The sequence below is a fragment of the Loxodonta africana genome, chromosome 14, assembly GCF_030014295.1.
Source record: "Loxodonta africana isolate mLoxAfr1 chromosome 14, mLoxAfr1.hap2, whole genome shotgun sequence".
Taxonomy (NCBI): Eukaryota; Metazoa; Chordata; class Mammalia; order Proboscidea; family Elephantidae; genus Loxodonta; species Loxodonta africana.
The window spans coordinates 79,556,632-79,573,580 of record NC_087355.1 but is presented as its reverse complement, the minus strand read 5'-3'; the positions used below and the strand labels follow the sequence as shown (position 1 = coordinate 79,573,580).

General features: G+C 44.5%; 1 protein-coding gene across 7 annotated transcripts in view; it reads left to right on the top strand.

Moving 5' to 3' along the window:
* ASAP1 (ArfGAP with SH3 domain, ankyrin repeat and PH domain 1) overlaps positions 1-16,949 on the top strand; it is a 360,432-nt gene that overhangs the window by 86,509 nt on the left and 256,974 nt on the right. Inside the window, exon 1 of one of the 7 annotated variants that reach the window (XM_023546009.2) lies at positions 102-16,949. This exon is cut by the window's right edge and continues 24,993 nt beyond it. The exons of the other annotated variants lie outside the window; for them this stretch is intronic. The gene's annotated coding sequence lies outside the window, so the exon portion shown is untranslated. Of the gene's footprint in view, positions 1-101 lie in introns of those variants that run through there. 7 annotated transcript variants of the gene reach the window in all.

Genomic DNA, 16,949 nt, shown 5'->3' with positions numbered 1-16,949 from the left:
CAAACATGGGAGTCATAATTTTTAGGAGGGGGAAGTCTTCTGTTAGTGCCAGGTGCCATCATTCTCAGTTGGGGGTGCTTCTGGAGTTTTCGGTGGAGTCAGAGTTGGGTAATTGAACTGAATTTTGAAATGGATGGAAAAATACCTCCTAACTAGGTTTGTTTCAAAGCCAGAGGTAAATGGTTCTTTCTTTTTTTTTTTTTTTTGACTTTTATGAAGTGCCAATCTGTTGCACTAGCCTGACCTTTAGTGTCTGAAATTAAATTTGAGTTGCCAGGCATTCAACCCCATGATGGGCCTGTCCTCCACTTAATTATGGTAAATTGGAACATGCCGATATAGGAGCATTTTGCATCCTTCTTCTTTATTAATTGTATGTGCGTTTAAAGAATGTGATATTAACTAGACTGAGTGGTTGTTTTCTTTCTAGATAAGTTCTTCTGTGCCTGCTAATAGAGCTGTCAGTTATTTTAACTTTCCTTTTCTGCACATTCGGATAGCGTTACTGTATTCTGTTTGTGCAGGGTATGATAAGGCAAGTAGTTGGTAGGGGTATGTGTGCAAATTTTGCAGCACACCACAGGGCTGGGTTAATGTTAAATTACTTACAGCTGCTGTTGGTCTTAGTTTAGGGTAACAACTTGAAAGTAAATGTAACAGTTAACCTGTTTTGCGAGGCAGAGTATAGATTCTACCATGAAAGTGCGGTCACCTACGAACTTTAGAAGGAATTGAACCGGCTAGAAGTTCAAAAATGTCACGTTAGAGTACTTTGATGACAGTCAGCGTTCTCAAGAATATAATAATAGTATTTCATTCAGGATGCCGTGGTGTGTAATTTTTAAAAATTTTGAGTACAGTACCTGTCAGGAAGTCAGTGTCCCCCACCTGCGTCTTTCAGCTTTTGAGTCATATTTCATGAGCTTGGACTCTCTGAGTGGTTGCCTTTTGCACAAATGTGAAGTGTTATCTTTTAGTTCCTTTTTGATGAATTTTAACTACTATCCACTGTCATTGAGTCCATTCTAACTCATAACGAGCCCATAGTACAGAATAGAACTGCCCCATAGGGTTTCCGAGGCTGTAGGAAGCAGGCTGCCGTGTGTTTTTCCTGCGCAGTGGCTGGTGGGTTCGAACTGCCAACCTTTTGGTTACCAGCCAAGTGCTTTAACCACGGTGCTGCCAGAGCTCCTAATTAACTGCTACAATTAGATTTTTATTTTCCTCCTTCCTCCAAGTGTACATATAGAGGAACCAAAACCCAGGAGTCCATTATTATAAATATCATATACCTTAAGTAGATCTGAATTCAATTCCTGGAAAATACGGAATTTAAGGTTATTGTCCCCAAAATATAAGAAAAGTTTTGAGTAAACCACAAAATCTTGTTGGCATGTGCTTCGCAAATGAGATGCTTGGAAATTTCATGAACACTGCTGTGTTATTTTGTGGTTATTCTTAGGAATAAAACTTTTGGGTACTTTTTGGTGATGTGGGAACTCAGGAATGGGAATTAATTTGGGTAGCTTGGAATTCTCTTTTTTAAATCTCTTCCTGGTTCTATAATTAAGCCCCTCCCTGCTTATATATGACCATTCTGTTCTTTGAATTGCTAATTAACATGCATAATTCTCAACTAAAAACTGTGTTAGATCTCTGAGCTTGGAGTTAACCCACACTCTCTTTTGCTATGTTCAGTTGGCAAAGAGTGCTGCACAGATGTTGGTGCTTTTGTTTAAATCTCTCTGTGATCAGCCCTCCAGGATATGGGTCTGAAATATGTGGTAAAAAGAGACAAAGCGTTTATCTATGGGCTTCACTCGTGGGGGCGAAGGGTCCCACATGGTTGTGGGAGTCATGGTTTGCTTGGCACATGGAGAGTAACTGCCTTGGGGAGGCTGAAATGGATCAGTTGGTCTTCTGCCAAGGCTTCATCCTGGTGTGTGAGTGTTTTCCAAGCACAAAGCCAGTGTTTTGCTTATTCAGCAACCAGGGCACCCTAACATGTGCCATTTTACTCATGACAGTTTGGAAGTCATGAGTAAGTGACAGGGAGAAGACAGGGCTTTCCTGGGAAGGGAGCAGGCAGGCATTCCAGGATCACCATGGGAGAGGTAGCAGGAGGGACTCTCCGTTTAAAGGCTCAGAGTGGGGAATACTTAGGGCTTCGTGAAAGAGGGAGAGTCCAGCATGGTAAATGAAGGCTGACTTGGTTGTTTAATGTCAAACCAGCACTTGATCTTAGGTGATGGTGTGGAGTAGGCAAATCTGCCTATTTATTGAGCTCTGTTTCTGGTACTAGGCTTGTTTTAGGAACATGGTGTGTGTGATTACATTTAACCCTCACACCAGCTCTGTGAAAGAGGGACAGTTATTATCTCTGTTTTACAAAGAAAATCAAAGCTAAAAGTGATAAAAGTGATTGAACTTCAAGGTTGAATGGGTAGTAAGTAAAATGGAGTTACTGGTTTCTGTCTAGTCTGTTCTGTTTCATGGTGACCCCATGTGTGTCAGTGGAACAATGCTCCATAGGATTTTCAGTGGCTGATTTTTTGGAAGTAGATCGCCCGGCCTTTCTTACGAGGCACTTCTGGGTAGACTCAGACATCTAAACTTTTGATCCAGCTGCACGCATTAACCATTTGTACCACTCAGGGACTCCAAAATGAAGTTAGGAAACTCTTGAATAGCCAAGACATGGAATAGACTTTCTAAATATCTATAAAGACATGTTCCGGTGGCTTTGTAGAGGACATAGGCAACTCCACTTTCATTGTACCTGCTAATTTTAGTCTCAGAAATGAAAGTGTCTAAGTTCCTTAGAGACTTGGTTTTTCTTCGTGCCCATGTTCTGGGGAGTTCTTAATAAACCAAAACCTGTTGCTGTTGAGCCGACTCCCACTCATAGTGACCCTATAGGACAGAGTAGAGCTGCCCCCATAGGCTTTCCAAGGAGCGGTTGGTGGATTCAAACTGCTGACCTTTTGATTAGCAGCCGAGTTCTTAACCACTATGCCGCCAGAGCTAATATACCCCCCACTCCCTATGTTTTCAAAGATTTGGGTATGTTTTTTCAGTTAGAATGTGGTAATTTATTTGGACATAATATAGGAACAGCATTCACTCAGCACATTTTTATGTACAGATTGGAAACCCTGGTGGCATAATGGTTAAGAGCTATGGCTGCTAACCAGAAGATCAGCAGTTCAAATCTATCAGGTGCTCATTGGAAACTCTAGGGGGCAGTTCTCCTCTGTCCTGTATGGTCGCTATGAGCTGGAATTGACTTGACAGCAATGGGTTTTTTTGTTTTGTTTTTATGTACAGATCAGAGCCCTGGTGGCGAAGTGGTTAAGGGCTCAGGCTGCTAACCGAAGGGTCGGCAGTTCAAGTCCACCAGCCACTCCTTGGAAACCCTATAGGTCAGTTCTTCCTTCCTGTAGGGTCACTATGAGTCAGAATCAGCTTGATGGCACACTACAACATGTACAGATCACTTTGCTGAGTCATGTTGCAGTCCTGGGGTTATCATCTGGATCCTGTTACGGAGAAGCTAATGGTCTTTGAGAAATAGAAATAGGGCCGAAACTCATATCAAAGTAGAGGGGCAGTTCATAAGGTGGGGAGATGATACAGGACGTTCACCTTAGCAATATAAGCTGAATCTCTAAATTACCATCCAATCAATTTGGAAAAAAAAAAAACAACAGCATGCTTGTCATGTGTCCAGCAGAGTGCCAGGCCCTGGGGATACAAAGGTGAACAACTCTGCCCTCAAGAAGAACATAGTCTAAAAGTTTTCTTAAGGGAGCTGGCAGTCAAGTGTGGGTCTCACCTTAGGTGCTTGTCTTATGTTGATGATGTGGCCAGTCCTTTCTGAAGACATATAGGTGTTTGAATGAATAAATGAACGAAGCCATAAATGTTTGTTATCAAGACCTTTTTCATAATAACAATAATAATAGTCATCAGTTATTAGTGTTCCTATTACGTCGCTATGAGTCGGAATCAACTTGACGGCACTGGGTTTGGTTTTGGTTTATTATGTCGGAGGAGTCCCTGGGTGGCATAAACAGGTAGGTGCTCAACTACCAGCCGAAAGGTTGGTGTTATGAACCCACACAGAGGCGCCTCAGAAGATCTGCTTCCAAAAGGTTACTGTCTTAAAAACCCTGTGGAGCAATTCTACTCCGCACACATGGGGTTGCCGTGCGTCGGAATCGACTCCACAGCAGCTAGTACCAACGACTGTGTGCAAACCGTTTACCTACTGTTGTTTAATGCTCTGTTATCATCTGTAATGCCTGCTGTTATCGTCAGAGAAAAGAACAGCTCTTTGGCTGCTAACCAAAAGGTCAGCAGTTCAAGCCCATTAGGAGAAAGATGTGGTAATCAGCGTCCATAAAGATTACAGCCCTGGAAATCCTAGGGGGCAGTTCTGTTCTGTCGTATGGGATTGCTGTGAGTCAGACCTCAGGGCAGTGGGTTTGGTTTTCTTGTTGACTCCATCTTATAGCAGTGAAGTGTTTTGCCCAAGGTCATACAACCAGTAGATACTGGACTAGGGAATCACTGTCGTTTCTGTGGAGTTCCCGTGCGTGCCAGCTAAAGTTCGTCTCTGTGTATGTCTGCTCTCCGTGTAAGTTTTCGTTTTTGCTCGTGTTCCTTTGGGGATCTTTGTTTATACCAATGACTAAAAGTCATCAGTCTTTGGTAAATGCCCCGGAAGTCTGATCTTGCTCACCAGCTCCCAGTGTTCTAGAATGCAAGTGCAGTACCTCGCTTACAGTTTGAAAGCTGGAAAACTTAATTGGAAGTGCTGCTTTATAAAGTACCTGGTAAACTTAAACCAAAACCCATTCCGACTCGTTATCCCCGAGTGATAGTCTCAGAGAAAAAGCAGACACTAGAAGGATTTAGCCAAAACCAAGGTTGATACTGTTCATTGCTTAAGATAAAGAAAATGAGTTTGAGTGTGTCCCTGACCTCTTGTCAATAGAACGAGGAAAGGCAGACAAGCCTTCCCAGTGATGCCTCTGTTCCACACAGTATTCTGGGCTCTGCAGGCCAAGCCTTTGACCAAGGGTGGAGATGATTCTGACTTATAGAGGCCCTATAGCACAGAGTAGAACTGCTCCATAGGCTTTCCAAGGAGTGGCTGGTGGAGTTGAACTGCCGACTGTTTGGTTAGCAGCCGTATCTTTTAACCATTGCACCACCAGGGCTCTGGAGGTACTTAGGGCAAGTGTTTTCTGGACATAACCAGCAGAGGTCAGTGAATGAAGAATACATTTGGCTGCATTAGCAAAGGAAGTAGGAAACTATGTGCCAGCACGCACGCTGTTTCAAAAGCAAAGTTCAAACCTGTTAGCCAGGTAATACATGCTAATGCTCTTTGCCCTTTATAAACATTTTTAGGGTTTAAAAAACATTTCCACATCTATCATCTAATAAAATCCCTGCCAGGTGGCATTCTTATTATCATTGCCTTTTACATATGAACGAACAAGGCTCAGTGAGGCTCAATGACCTGTCCAAGATCACCTACTGTTGAGTTGGGCAGTGAATGCAGGATCCAGCTAGTTGTTTTGTCTTGCAGGGCCCATGGAAAAAGATCTCTGCTAGTTATTTTTCTTATCCTTGCTTGATTTCTACTGCCAGAGAGACAGAGTTTGGGAGAGAGAAGAAAAAGGGTCAGACAGTTCCGCCTGTTCTTCTGAGACCTCTTTTTGGACCTCTCTTTAAAGTCTCTGCCTTTTGTGGTCAAAGACATTGCTGCCCAGCAGTCCTCCCAGGGCTCAGCAGAAATGAGAATGGCCCTTTGGCTTTGCAGTTCCGTCTGGCATACTTAGTCTGGGACTGTTGACCAACCTGTCTCCACGTGTGAGCTGCCCACAGCCCTGGCTGAAGAACCACGACTTTTCCGTGCAGTTGCTGCAGGGCACTCTGGCTCTCTGCCTTCTGGCCTCCCGGCTGTCCACAGCCCTCTCTTTGCTAGAACTCTGGTTACTTGGGGAATCACTGAATGCCAGAGTTGAAGGGACCTCAGCAACAAGGGGCCTATGAAAGTCGTGATGGGGGTCTAATAGTCATTTGCAGTACTTCAGAAAAATTAGTAGACAAGTCTGATAACATGGTCCACAATAACTCATGCCAAACGTCTTTGATCTTGGCTGAAATACATCAGCTTAATGGTGTAGCAGTGATGATCTGCTTATCAGATGCTTGGCTTGCCAGTTTTAGATGCCTATAAAACTGGGGAAGCCTGGAATTTGTTTGGTAGAAGAGCCTTCAAGCTTTGTATTCCTGTGGGAGTAAGTTCATGAGAGTTGGGGTACCACCTAGTTCAGTCCTTTTGCTTTCGGACATGGAGACCGAGGCCTAAAGAGGGGTAGGAAAGTATGGAGGGATTTGAATTCAGGTCTCTTTACTTCCAACCCAGGGCTCTTTGCTCTACTCTCTGACAGGGCTATCAAGGCTGGTTGAATACCGTGGAGGAGTCTTTTCCAGTGCCCCTCCTGGAATGTGCTTCCAGGCAGGAGGAGGAGAGAGTAAACATGAATTTGGGAACCTGATCTTACTAGCCCAGTCTGCTGGTGTCAGTCCTGGTCTTACAGACATGCCTCCCTTATGTGGGGCTGAGAGGCTTTCATTAGAAGCCCTTTGTGGTGTTGGGAGTTCAAACATTACCCAGGCCTTTGCCTTTGTGTCTGTGAGTCAAGGGAGCCTCAGAGAGGTGGTTTCCATTTACGTAACCTAGTCATTTTGGGGAGTAGAACTAGATCTTGACCTTGGGTGTTCCTGCGTGTATTCTTTAAACATGAGTAAATGATGGGGCTGGAGTTCACTTCTAAGCCTTGGCTTCCTCACTTAATCAGTAAATGGGGTTGTTTGGGGTATTAAGGGAGATAAAGCATATGAGGCAGTCGTCAGGTGACATCATCTGCAGGTAAAATGTAGCGCTACAAAGGTCAGATTCTCACTCTTCCTCCTGTGGGGCAGAGAAGGAGGAGGGGAGCAGGGGCAGAAGTCCTCTCTCCTGTGGACCAGGGCAATATTTGAGTTGAGGAGGCGATGTTCCCTCTCCTAGTTTAATGGCAGCCCAGTCGTTTTCTAGTTACTGAACCTTCCTGTGTCTTGGTTTCCTCATGGGCATTGTACCTACCTCTTAGAGTTGTGATGATTGAGTCAGTACACGTAAAGTGCTGAGAACAGTGCCTGGCATAGTAAGTGATGTATAAATAGTTGCTCTTATTATTGTTGCTGTTTATTATTATTGGACTAGGCCCATGAATATGTGACTGAGAGGATGAGACTTGGTCAACTCATTTGAGAAGGGTGGGTGATGAGGTCACATGACAAAGCTGGCCACGTATACTTCAAGGACCTGGGTGGTGTAGGGCAGGTGGGACTAGAAGATAGAGGGAGGGCACCATTAAACACTCTGACCATTGGGGGTAATGGTCAAAGCCAATTTGATGTAAACAGTCTTTAGAGCTGCTGACTACTCACACTGAGTTTGGTAGGTTCCACTTGGTGGGTACCACTCTCTGAAACAAGGGAACAGTGCTACCCCCTCTGATCCACACCAAGCAGATGGGCCCTACTGGTGAAATCCCTCTGTCCATGCTTCCGGTGTCACTGCCGATCCTTTCTGCTTGTTTCTACATACACATACCCTCCCTTGTGTCCCGTCCATGGATGCATCAAAGGAATGATTGTGCCCTCTTTGGTGCAGCTGCGAGGTCAGTGCTGTTGCACTCAAGTGTTTTAGGCTGGGTTCTCTAGAGAAGCAAAACCAGCACAGTGTATAAATGTACATATATATAGATTTATATAAAGGAAATGGGTCACTCGGGGGTAATGGAGGTGACTGGATGGTGCTTGACTACTGGCTGAGAGATTGACGGTCTAAACCCACCCAGACGTGCCTCGGAAGACAGGCCTGTAGAACAGTTCTGCCCTGTATACACGGGAATTGATTTGACGGCAACCAACAACAGTGGGGTAATGAGCTGCTTTCTCTGTGTCATAATAAATATAGGTATTTGATTTGGGTCATTTGTGGGGAGGTACTGGGACAGCACTTAGGCCTCAGCCCTGCCTGGAACCGAGCCTGGCAGCTATGGTGTATGTTTTACTGATTACAGCTTGGAGCACTGAGACCACAAGGAATTCTGTTTTGGTTTGGAGGCAGGATCCTTAAAGCAAAAACAATCTCTCCCTGAATGTGCATTTCTGCGTGCCTTATAGTTTCTTTTCATTGTCAGTAAAATGAGTTTTAATTATTTGTTGGGCAGGGCTAGATCCAGTCAGGAGGCACTTGGCTCCGCCAGGTCTTAACAGGATCCTGGCGTTCACGGTTGGCTCTTTCTGGCCCAGAGCACCATCTGAGCAGCCTGGTGTGGCGCTGTTTTGTGGTCAGTTACAGAAGAACTGGGTTTCAGTGCTGACTGAGGCTATGGTATAATTTCCCAAAAAGAACTGGAATATATGTTCCTTTGATAAGACAGCACACAATTTAGCTGCCCAGAAGCTAGGAAAACAAAGTCAGAACCTCATGCGCCAAGGGGTAAAGCCCCCCAAACGACTGCATTTTGGTACCAACTATTACAGAAAGTGGAGTTGCAAAATCCTTTGGGGCCATCCATTTCCAGATGTGCTTTGGATGAAAGAAAGTATAAACTCTTCCAGGCTCTTTCCATTATTAATAAAGTCTGGATTCTGTCCATTTGTGTAGCATTGTGCCCAGGGGTTAGGGCAGGGATGGCCACGTTCCAGTGCCTAGCGTAGTGCCTGGCACACAGTGGACAATATTAAGTGTGATGACTGTATTACTACATAATAAACTCCACAGAGCTAAAAAAGGCCTTGGAGACCATCTAGTCTAACTCCTCCTTTCTGAGGATGAGGAAGCTGGTGACCAGAAAACACAAGTCTCTTAGCCTGGGTTCTCTAGAGAAGCAAAATCAGTGTAGCATTTAAATACATATAGAGGGAGATTTGTATAAAGGAAATGGCTCACGCAGTTGTAGAGACTGGAAAATCCCCAGTTTGTGGGTCAGGCTGGAGACTTCTCCTGACTCATGTAGCTGCAAGTGCTAGCAAATCCAAGATCAGAAGGTCAGATAGGAGGCCTTTAGCTCACAGGCTGTGGAGGCCCATGAGCCTCAAGATTGGCAGGTAACACGGCAGGTAAGCTGCAGGCTCAAGTCCCAAGATCCGGAGGTCAGATGAACAGGAGTCAGCCGCAGAATGCAGAGAGCGAAAGCCAGCGAGCCTTGCCAAAAAGTCTAACTATATTGGATGCAGGCCACACCCCTGAGGAAACTGTTTCAACTGATTGGCTGCTCACAGCAGATCTCATGGAGGTGAATACATCATTAAAAAGCTGCCAAACTACATCATAACTGTGAAACCACTGAGAATCATGGCCCAGCAAAGTTGACACACAACCTTAACCATCACACCAAGTGTGCTAGGCTTTTTGTTGTAACAAACTCCCTCTAAAAAAAAAAAGGGATGAAGCAAAGTGGATACTTATTGGAAGGACCTATAGTGGTAAATATGGTAGAACATGAGAGACAAGAGTGATAGGAAATGGGGGTATTCTCTGTGACTCTTGAGACCATTTGGCGTTTTGTGTGTGTGTGTGTGTGTGTGTGTGCCTTTAGTTTTCGTGGTTATCGGGGCCTGGCCTTTTCTGCTTTTGGGGACGAGTGACAGAGAATGGCAGCCCAGCCCTCCATGACCCGTCAGCTCCGGTGCCCCATACCAACTGGAATCTCTGTGCCTGATTCAAACACCTGGGAGGGAGGATCAGGTTGGAGATCACCTCTGGTCCAATAAACTTTGGCCAGGATGATGGCTGAGTCCTGCTCTTCAACAGAGACTGGGGATGATGGTTGTTCTCAAGGGTAGGAGGATAAGGAAGCTCCCTCTGTGTGTACCCAGGTCATAGCAAAGCTGGGACTAGGTCCTGGGTCTTTTGGCTTCATCATCTTCGGTTTTCATCAACTTGAAAGCCAAATGGAGATGGTCATACCTCACAGGGTTATTGGGACAGCCAGTAGGTAAGATAAAGCAGGTAAATGCCTGGCATTCGGTAGCAGTTGGTAGATGGTTGTTTCTCTGCCTTTCTCTCTGGAAATCTCACCTCTCTTTGGCCTCTCCGCTTCGTATTCAGTTGGGACGCTTCACAGAGCTGTGGTGAGAGCACCATGCCGCCTAGTTTTAGCTTCCCTGATGTGGTCAAGACAGACCAACATCCCACTCAGGTTGTGGACAGAGAAGAAATACCCCAGTACCATGTACATCTCAACTGATGACAGGGTGCTTTTTGAGTGATCTTTCCATAGATTTACCCAGGATGGATTGAGAAGTAGACAGCGCAGCTAGGCCCTGTTTGGGAACATTTCTGGTTTGATTAACTTTCCTCCAGGGTTAAATAACAGGTTGCTTAAAGTTCTGATGAGGGCTCACACGGTTCCTCCCATCAGACAGCTTCTTCACTGTCCAATTACAGGCAAAATAAAATTTGAGAGTCTTCATTGTTTTGAAATGTGGAGAGTTGTATGTTTCATTAATCTTTTTTTTTATGAAACCCACTTCATTTTCTCTGTAATGTTTATTCGCATTAATGGCGTTTACATAAAATCAGATACTCCTTCTTCCCACAAAGTGCAAATCAAAATAAGTGTTTGCCGCTGGCCCAGCAGCTGCTGCTGCTTTAATAATAGTAATATTTTTCATAGCGATGCAGGTGAAGGGACTGCCTCCCAGTAAATGAAATGGTGCCAAGTCAGACAACGCTGTCACTGTCCCAAGACTTCCTCAGCATTTTGTGTCTGAGAGTTTGAACAGATTCAGAATCAGCACTACGATTAAGCACCCCCTCTATGCTGGGCACTGTGCTGGGTGCTCTACACACATCATCTCACTTAATTTAATCTTCCCAACAGCTCTGTGGGGTAGGCGCTGTTCCCCCTTTTCACAGGTGATGATCAAGGCTGAGAGGATTCAGCCCCATCCACGCACTTTCCACCTGAGACTTGTCTTCAGGAAAACATGCTTTATATTGTGGGTGAAAGGCTGATGAGATGGGAGAGTGAGGAAGTAGGTTCTACTGACACATGAGATACTTAGGTTAAAGTTGAGAAAGAACTTCCTGGCAGGGTATGGCCATGGAGGCGTCATTTTTTCCTCCGATTTCAGGATTATTTTGGCATCGATAGGCTAATGAACTACCTTATGCTCTCCCTCATGCTCGTGTATGTCTTCACTTTTAACAGACTGTAAATATCCTGAGGGCCAGAGGACCCCCCGCACCCCTCCCCCTCCCCCCACTTTTCTTTTACCTGAGTGGTACTCAGATATTTGACTAAAATTATGAAGATAATAGTGACATTACATTTGATTTACAATTCTTCAGGGCAGGACCTGGTAAGTCTTTTCCAAATAACGTTAAGTCTACCTCTCTGGACTTTAGTTCCATGCCTACCGATCGCACAGAGCAGTTGGAAAAATGGACAGTTATTGTATTTCCTGAAGGTTGTGCCGTAGATTCATGACAGACCTGGATGCTAAGCCAGATCCTTGGTCTGTCCTTTTGGTGCCTGCAACTCAGTCTTTCACTGGGTGAATGGTAATCACTGACAGTGATAGTTCCAACTTTTTTGCATGCCAGCTCTGTACTGAGTGCTTTTAGTGTGCTGTTGCTGACCCTCATGTCACCCAGCTAGCCCATGAGGGAGACAGGGAGCAAGCCTAGGTCTGTCAGGCTCCACAGCCCATGCCCTTCCCCTCTGCCACCCTGCCTTGCTTTGTTAGTGATTTAGCTACAAAGTGCAAGTAAATGGGAGCTTGGTTAGTGTTTACCTTCTTAGTGGAAATACACACACGCGCACACGTACACATACAAACAGGACACACGGCTGCCAGTGGAAAAGGAGAGCAGGTTTCCCTCCTGATTGGTTTCCTTTGAATGGGAGACATTTAAATTTAAATAGTTTACACCAATCATCGGGGTAGCCAGGTCTTGAGGTATCAGAGAGAATTGGTATTTTCAGAAAGGGATGACCTCTCTCATTTTTCTTTGTGGATGGCAAGCAGTGAATCATATGACTCTGTGAGTAGTTGTGCCCCAGGCTCACCTTCCACCATTTTTATACTCTGGTATAACCTTTTACAGAGTGCCTTCATATGTATTGTCTCATCCACACAACACCCTTTTGGGCAAGAAAGCCACCATTTCCTCATTTGACAGATGAGGAAAGAGGCTCAAAAAGTTAAAAAGATTTGTCAACAGTCACAGGACTGAAAAGTAGCATGCTGAAAGGCTCAAAATCAATTTTGTCTCCCAGTCTCATGGTCCCCACTCTTCCCTCCCACAGCTCACCTTCTGAAAGAGACAGCCCTACATAAAAAACATGGCAGCCCTTAAATGGAGCACTGGTGCCATGTGGTTAAGAGCTACAGCTGTTAACCAAAAGGTTGGCTGTTCAAATCCACCATCTCCTCCTTGGAAACCCTATGGGGCAGCTCTACTCTGTCCTGTAGGGTCACTATGAGTCGGAATTGACTTGATGGCAACAAGTTTGGTTTGGTTTTGTAACTTAAAGACCTTTAATAATAATAATGACGTTATTATTATTGGCTAATTTTGTAATACTTTGCATTATTAGATCGCCCCCACCAAACACACATAAAACCTTTTGTAGTCCTTTTTTTTTTTTCTTAGTAACTCAGTTATCCAAGTGGCTTTTTACTATGGGCATGTTTCTTGTTTGTTCTTAAATTTTTACACGTGCAAAAGTACAGAGACTAGCGTGCATCTCCACGTATTATCACTCAGCTTCAACAGTTACCTGCTTTTGGCCAACCTTGTTTTCATCTGTCTGCCCCACCGCCTCACACTTATTTTTTTGAAGCAATCCCAGATATTGTTTCATTTCATCCATAACTATTTTAGTATATATCTAAAAGATAAGGATTTGGGGGGTGGGGAACTAAACCACAATACCATTGTCACACCTGAAAAACTCTGAAAAGGGAGAATGTGCAGAAGACCAGACTTGGAGTCCAGCCCCTATCCAGGGGCACCTGGCCACAGATGTCTTTCCGTCTCGCAGTTGCTGCCTGTCTTAGTTATCTAGTGCTGCTATAACAGAAATACTGCAAGTGGATGGCCTTAACAAAGAGAAGTTTTTTTCTCACAGTCTGGGAGGCTAGAACTCTGAATTCAGGGTGGAGTGGGTTAGCTCCAGGGGAAGGCATTCTCTCTCTGTCAGCTCTGGGGAAAGGTCGTTGTTATCAGTGCTCTTCAGTCGAGGAGCTTCTCAGTGCAGGGACCCTGGGTCCAAAGAACGTGCTGTTCTCCTTGCTCTTATTTCTTGGTGGTATGAGGTCCCCCTGTGTCTCTTCTCACCTCTCTCATTTATACCTCAAAAGAGATTGGCTTTAGACAAAATCTAATCTTGCAGATTGAGTCCTGCTTCATTAACATAAGTGCCACTAATCACACCTCAGGAACATCATAGAGGCAGGATTTACAACACGTAGGAAAATCGTATCACAGAATGGTGAACAATCATGGCCATAGCAAAGTTGACAGACATTTTGGAGGGAAACAGTCAATCCATTGCACCGCTTGCACATTTTCATTTCCATTTATTATCTCCATCTGGACATTTCATCTAAGAAACTCCTTTGGATTAATAAATCTCTTTCTAGACCCAACAGTACTGCCGCACCATTCACGCATGCTTGTGAATTAGTTAATTGGATTGTTTGCCACTTAACACTTGACTGAGAAATAGGGAAGGTGTTTTGGGTTGGGGGTTCCTTTAGAAGTCCGGTGGGGTGGATAGAGAACCAGGGTAGGAACCTTGGGAGCAGTAACTTGAAGGAAGGAGAAGAGGAGAAGGTACCAAAAGCAACTTTAAGTTGACTTTCCTGAGAGTTGGAACATTGTTTTCTAAAGGCCACGTTTATGTTTCAGATCTTGGCTTTGAGCTGGCCCTTGGCCAGAGAGCCCCATTGCTTTGCCATGTGACTTTGTCACATTATGGGCTTGTAAGGGGGTTTTCCTAGACTAACCTGGGAACCCCAACCACTGTTATTTTTGTGGGATGGTGCCTATTCAGTTCCAGAGATTTTTAGAATCTGCCCATTCTTAAGTCTGAGATTGCTTCTGAATATGTTGGGCCTCTACTTCCCTAGCGGATCCCAGCAGCAGTTTAGTGGAGCATTCTTCCTAGTGAGATTTCAGCTTGGAATCGAATTTAAGACAAGGTTGACTCTTGGCAGAATGTGCTGGGTTCCATGCTGAATTCGTTATGAGTAGCATCTTGTGATATCCTCACAGCATCTGGAAAGTAAATAGTATTTATTAACTTCATTTTACAGATGAGGAAACTGAGTTAGATAGATGAAGTAACTTGACCAAGGTATGCAGTCAGTGGGGAAGCTAGAGTTTTCCTCTCTAAATCCCATGGTCTTTCCATGATTAGTGTAATTCTTGCCTACTTTGTACCTTTCTTCAGCCTCCTTGCACCTTTAAGCCTTCTTGCTTCCTCTTAGGACCCCTGGGTATTCTCCCTATTCCACCGTACAGTGAATTCCTGGCTCAGGATCTGTATCTTCCTTACCAGCTAACGCTACTGGGAGAAGTGCTCTCAGGTGGTTCACTCAAAGTAGTAATGCCTGTTAAAGCAATACTGTTGCTCACTTTTCCCAGAGCCATTGGTATATCCAACAGGGCTTGATGCCCTGACCGAGTAGAATTTTCAGGCATTCTGGGGAGGCAGTTGGCAGGTAGTTTTAGGTGTTGGCCGTGGGGTTTTCCTCACACCTTACAGTGTAGCCGGCTGTCTCTCCCCATGTCACAGAGCAGTGAGTCCTTGGAAATCATTGTCTCTTAGTTTGAATCTCTGGTTTCTACCTGTTCTAGGTAAAGTTTAGTTTGTAAAAAAAAAAAAGTTTAGTAAAGCACAAAGAAAATTTTATCCGGCGTATGTTCAAAGAGGCAAAAGTGGGAAACAAACAAACCTGTTGCTAGAGCCATGTCTGCCTGAGTCCAAAGAATGTCACAGAATAGGCAAGAATGGGAAAGCAGACAAGCATGCTGCCACAGCCATGTCTGCCCCAGTCCAAGTCATCAGTATACGTTAACATTACAAATGGGCGAAACCATTGAAATGTTACCTTTTCACAGGTTGGCTAGAAACTGATCCTGCATTTTGAGTTGTCTTTCTTAATAATCATTGGTGCAGGTTTCAGTAACACAGTGAGGAGGGTCTTCATTTATCCAACAAATTTTACTACTCACTAAATGCTAATAGAAAAAGGTAAGAGTGGAAAGCCTGTGGGTCTTTACCGCTGTTTTATGGTTTATGTGTGAAAGATTCTCTAAAAGATGTTTTCTAAGATCCTCTTAGCTATTGTCTTTCTACTTCAGAGCCCAATTGATGTGTCCTTGTGAGTCCTTATGAGTCTATTTCCAGCTGGGTCACGTTCGAGGACAGGGAATAATGGCTCCAATATTATCTCCTAAATCATACCTTGTAAACAAACAAATAAGTACTTGTCCTATTTCCCTTCTTGGTGTCAGCACTCTCCTGAAGACCGTTAGTAAACCACTGGTGACTGAACCCTGGTCACCTGGTATGTGTCTGGCATTGGGCTGGGCATGTAATTAAAAGACATTTTGTCATTTAATCTTTGCATCATTGTCATGAGGTGGATTCTCTGGTCTTCCTTTTACACATGTGGAGACAGAAACTCAGGGTGCCTGCCAAGCTCTTGACATACATTATGTCATTTAAACCTGTGATGTAAATAATAATTGAATTTTTAGACCAGAAGCCCTGGGGGTGCAAATGATTAAGTGCTAGGCTGCTAACTGAAGGGTTGGTGGTTTGAATCTACCCAGTGGTTCCGTGGGAGAAAGACCTGGCTATCTACTTTCATAGAGATTATAACCAAGAAAACCCTATGGGGGCAGTTCACATGGTTGCTGTGAGTTGAAAATGACTTGATGGCACCTAGCAACAACTACATGAGGTAGGTTCTCTGGTCCTCGTTTTACAGATGTGGAAACAGAGACTCAGAGAGACGTCTGCTAAGCTGTTGACATGTATTATGTCATTCAAACCTGTGATGTAAGTAATATTTGAATTTTCAGACCAGGAAGCTGACACTTGGCAATGGATAGTTTGCTGGCTCGGGTTATACAGCTAAAGGGAAAGGACCAAAACTCAGACTAATATCTTTTGGACTCTCAAGTCTCTAAGTTTCTGCTCGTAACCCCTGTGTTAGCTTTTCTTACCCGATCCCACGCCTGGACACAGGCTGAACCTGAGCTGCACCGTCAAGCCTACTCATGTGCTAGGCCCTATGGGGACTTCCCTTGGGCTTATGGAGAAGAGTGTGAGTAATCAACAAGAGTTTGACATTGTGACACTTCAGCCATATATTCATTGTGGAAATCAGGTGGCCTTCCTGGTGCCCTGCCCCCACGCAGGCATGCTCTGTGTGGCGGATGTGCTTCCCCCTAGAGCTGTTGGGTGGGAGTTTAGTGTGACTTCACCTTGTGCATCGTGTTACTTGACTTGAGTGGCTTAGTTTGATCTGTTAGCTCCTCTACAGCCACATGGCATTACTTAATCACGCTGTATATTGGTTGAACACTCCCCCCCCCCAAAAAAAAAAAAACCCTAGTATTTTATACTGTGAAGCCTTCTGGAAATCCATTGCAATGACTGAGCAGATTAAGAAGCATTCAGGATTCCTCATAGAATTATAAGACTCAGCATTTCTCTCCTAGGTATATACCCTAAGGACTCGAAAGCGGTATGCAGACAGATACGTGTACACCAGTGTTCATTGCAGTGCGAGTCACAATAGGTAGAAGATGGAAACAACCCAAGCGTCCCTCAACGGATGAATGG